The sequence below is a fragment of the Mus caroli genome, unplaced genomic scaffold, assembly GCF_978045245.1.
Source record: "Mus caroli unplaced genomic scaffold, Mus_caroli_1 scaffold_3, whole genome shotgun sequence".
Lineage (NCBI taxonomy): Eukaryota > Metazoa > Chordata > Mammalia > Rodentia > Muridae > Mus > Mus caroli.
Genome location: NW_028227258.1, coordinates 122,324,033 through 122,328,952, shown reverse-complemented (window position 1 = coordinate 122,328,952; position 4,920 = coordinate 122,324,033). Strand labels below are relative to the sequence as shown.

The 4,920-nt window shown below is 40.2% G+C and overlaps 1 pseudogene; it reads right to left on the bottom strand.

Annotated features, from left to right (window-relative positions):
- Window positions 1-619: 619 nt before the first annotated feature.
- LOC115030787 (small nucleolar RNA SNORA17) lies at window positions 620-711 on the bottom strand (annotated as a pseudogene).
- Window positions 712-4,920: the final 4,209 nt, after the last annotated feature.

Genomic DNA, 4,920 nt, shown 5'->3' with positions numbered 1-4,920 from the left:
ATAAATAGGTTCCTGCTGCTGCAGGACAATGAACGGAGATGTTGGTCCTGGTGACAGCACAGTCCAGGGCCTCAGGTGGTATCACTGGCCACTCACATCAGGTTGTTCCTCACTACCCTCAAGTCTCCCATTCTGCCTCTCTTCATTGTGCCCACATCCTTCTATCTCTCTTTCTCTTCCATTTCTCTGCCACTCACTTGCTTCTCTTAGTGGCACTCAGGGTCTCTGAGTGTTTGGAGCCATTTTAGGGGTAGTCTTTGGAGAGCTATGTCCCTCTTGTGTGTTATGGCAATGGGCAGGGGTCATCTCAGGCATGGTCAGCCCCATTCCCAGGCCTGGGCAGTGTTGGAGATCTCAGGCTAGCTCCCTGTCCAGACCATATGCCACCAATTTGGTGATTGCCCCAGGCTCACTTCTTTCCTGGATCCAAGCAAGGGTTGTCTGTCTCAGGCTCAATCCTGTCTGCGCCCCACGGTACCAGGAGGGATTCTTCTAGTCTCTGGCTTGATCCTCATCCAGGAATGTCTAGTACCAAATTGGTGGTCATCTCAGGCTAGCTCCCTGTCTGAACACCCTGGGTGCTGTATTGGTGGTGGTCTCAGGCTTGCTTTTTTTAGCGAGTGTTAGGCTATAATGATTCAGATGTTCACAGGTCAGAACACCAAGCTTAGACGTAGCTTCTCTTCTCTCTGCCACCTACTGACTTACATGTGACTCTTCATTGGTTTTGTTTTGTTTTGTTTTGTTTTGTTTTGTTTTGTTTTGTTTTGTTTTGTTTTGTTTTGTTTTGTTTTGTTTTGTTTCTAAGAGAAGATACCCAAAGCTGGTGTGGAACTCACAGCTTTTCTGTCTTAGCCTTGCTCATCTTGGGAGTACAGAACTGTTGTACATTGGCTGGCTTGTATCGACCTCTGGCAGCTGCCTGCCTACACATCTGAAATCCAAACAAATCCAAGAAAATACTAGAGCAACCTTTGGCTCGGTGTCAGTAACTGCAAGACTCATGCGTTGGGGTGTTGATTTGGGCACAGTGTATTCAGATGCTGATTGCTGTGCCCAGAGATCTGGTTGCAGTCTGGACACTGGCGTTGTTATTTTCCTTGGAGCACCTCCTGTCTCAATGTTGTGTAAACACATAACTACACAAATGTAATTTTTGTTGTTTGTGTGTATGTGGTATTGTGGTTGACCATATTATATTGCATAACCACTTAGGGTGTTCATCCCTAGAAGAAGCTAATACACCTCCTTTCAGCACTCACTAGGTACTTGTATGTAGTTCTTTGTCTAAGGGTGGGAATCTGTGCAGTTTCCCTCCTTCATGCTGGCATTGGCTATTGATATCGGCAGTGGTCAGGTCTTGCTTAGGCAGCCACATTACTGAAGTATCCTGACTGAAGTTTTCCTGTCATATCTAAAAGAAACAATTTCACAACAGGCATCCTGTTCCTCTGGAACTTTCAATTTTTCTCTATTCTGTGATGTTTTGAGCCTGAGATATGGTTATCTAATTGGATTTAAGGCCTGCTCAACTGGAAAGACTCATGCCTAGCCAACTCTCTGAGCTTGGTAAAGTCATAGATCTTGCGAAGAGACTTTGACTGCCATTTTACTAGACCAGCATAATCCCTAACCATACTCTAAAAACTTATCCTCACACCCACAGATAAGTGTAGCCCTCACTCCCCAGCAAAGGAGTTTCTCTCTGCAGCAAAGATCATTATGGAAAACCATAACTGACCAAGTACAAAGATCATCTAAATAAATGGAGGAATCCAGCCCCAATGACTATATCTGCAACAGGATTCCTTTATTTTATTTTTTGAAGTATATATGTGTGTGTGTTATATATATTTATATATGTATTTATTATAATATCCATCCCTATCTTTCTCCCTAGCACTATCAGCTCTTCCTCTATCATGTCTCCCTCCCAACTTCATTTTCCTCTCTTAAATTATCTGTTTGTTTTTAATACATGGAGTCCAATCAACAATGCTCATGTGTACCTGTGTGTTGAGCCATTCACTGGGACATGGGAAACTTACACCTCTGAAGTACAGAGACTCCCCATTCCCCAAACGGCTATCAGTCCATTATGAGCCCTTCTGCTGGAGAATGGGACCTGAAATTCCTGCCCATCTTGAGGCTAGAATTTGTTTTGTTTTGCTTTCTTGAGACAGGGTTTCTCTGTGTAGCCCTGGCTGTCTTGAAACTCACTCTGTAAGCCAAGCCTTGAACTCAGAGATCCTCCTGCCTCTACCCCAAAAGTGCTGGGACTACCACTACCAGAACTTGATGCTGGAATTTACTGGCTTGATCCTGTGCAGGCAACCACAGCTGCCATGAGTCATGTGTGCATCCTCCATGCCACACATAGAGGGCACATTTCATTGCTGTTCTCTGTATGCTCCAGATTTTATCTTCATTCTAGGCCCTCTTCTACAATGTTCCATGAGTCTTGAATCTGGGATAGATACAGATGTTCCATTTATGGCTAAGAACTCACGGTTAGTTGTTTTCAGGACTCTGAGCATTCATGGGTCTGCATTAACCTTTACCTACTGCAATAAGTAGGTTCTCTGACCAAGGCTTGGAACTGCACACACCTATGGGTATGAACACAAGTACTTAATAACACAGATTGGACACATTGCCATTCAGAAAAGCAACATCAGTATCTTCTCCCTTAAGACCTCTGCTTTCCTTAGTGTGCAACAATTTCTGAGATATTCAAAACAATGGACAAAATTATAAAATAATATGGCTTATCACTAATTTATTCTTATTTCTGACCAAAGTGTATTTCTCTTAACAATATATTTATATGAAATAATCATATCTGGAAGGCATGCAGTCCCCATACACTCAGTAATATGATACATAAAATTGTTTAACCATGTTATATTCACAATAGATGAAGTGCATTTACGGACCAACTTTTTCCTTCCTAAAACTTGCTGTTCTCTAACTTTTGCAAGCTGTCTGTGCCATTGAAAATGTATCTGTGAATATTGCACAATGAACCAAAAGTATCTTTGCAGATGTTCAGTGGATTTGTGAGTTCCTTCAAACACCCACAAATTTACCCCAGAGCCTCAGCTAATTTTCACTTTGCAGATCTGTGAAATGTTTTAAAATAAAAGAAGCACATGAGGAAATCTCCACTTGGCTGTTTCCTTCTGCCTTAGACACCAACACTTTATCGCTTATCCTGATTTGACATCTTTCTATGAAATAAATATGGATACATTCAAACAGCTCATCACACATTTCCTTATGGAGAAATGTCTACCACAAGAAAAAGAGAAGAGAACTTGTGACCAGATAGCCTGTCCTGTCTCTAATATCTATGCTGAGACTGCAGCACTTTGGTGAAAATTGTTCTTTCACGTCCAATTTTAACTTTCCATTTCAGGTTAATCTTATTCTCTGTGCAAACCAATGCAAATTTCAAATGTCTAGCTTGTCTTTGCATAATTCTGCATGGGCATTTTAAATCACATTAACAGAGCTTGAGGTGTTTTTTGCATGTAAAAGTTGTACACAATAAATGCAGAAATCGAATTGGATATGCACAGTGCTTATAGTATTACTTATTACTGTGAAGATCATCAGGATTATTGTTCTACAGTTAGCCTCTGATGATAGGCTGATTCTGGCTCATTTCAGAAAGTCAGTAGAAGAGCTATGAAGCGATTATACTGATTCCAAGTATAGAAATTTATTCAAATAAATGAGGCTATTCAAATAAATAACAAAATCAAGGTCTGAATATCCAACATTTATATCTGGTATGTAATTAAAGTCAACACTCATACAAACAAGTATTACCTAAAGGAAAATTCAACCAATGGAAACAAAACAAGAAATAACAAAGACAATGGAATAATTACAATAAAAGAATATTTTTTCTTCTTTTTTATTTTCTTAATTTACATTTCAAATGTTATCCCCTTTCCTTGTTTCCCCTCCAAACCCCCCTATCCCTTCTCCCCCACCCCCACTCACCAACACACCCACTCCCTTGGTCCTGAGAAGATAAAAGAATATTAAAATGGCTCTTGTTAAAAATTTGCCACATGACCAAGAAATGAACATGTCAAAGGCACCAGAATAACACTAACACTTTATCTCTTATCCTGATTTAGCATCTTTCTATGCAACAAATATGGATGCATTCAAACAGCACATCACACATTTCCTTGTGAAGAAATGTCTACTACAAGAGAAAGGGAAAGGAACTTTAATCAGAAAGATCAAAAACTTCAATTCATAGTGTAGAAGATACAGGAGGTAGGATTAGGCGCAAGCTCAGCATGGTATGTAACAGAAGAGAACAACATTGCTTAATGATATCTTTATAGCAATGGTCAAAGTAATTATGTTCAAGACAAGGAGTTGGTGAGGCCAGTGTACAGTGGTAATTAGACCTGAGATTGAGCTTCAAGAAAAGGGAGAGATTGGAAATGTCTGAATAAATGAAAACCAAGAGTTTACTTGGTAAAAAGATAATTGTAAATGAATTTTCATATGGGTCAGCATAACCCAAACAGACAAAAGCATAATACACCTCTAAAACACGTTACTACTGGATCACTGAAAATCAGTGATGTAAAGAACACTGAAAACCCATACACAGAATAAACACACTAACCATGGGGATGGGGGTCAATGTGAAGAAATTACACAAGACAACAAGTCAGAGAAAGTTGTCCTTTAAATAACGGAAAGGGGAAAATGATCTCCAGCGTTAGAAATTGCAGTAGAGCAAGTAACCGAGATGAGAGCTGGATCAGTATCCAAAGGCCACCTCTATTGGAAGTCCTGTCTCCAGCAGTGCCTCATGAAGCAGAAGCTTGCAGAGTTGACTTCTTCATCAGAAATGTAATCTCTGGTGGTAATTTGGACTTATAGAGA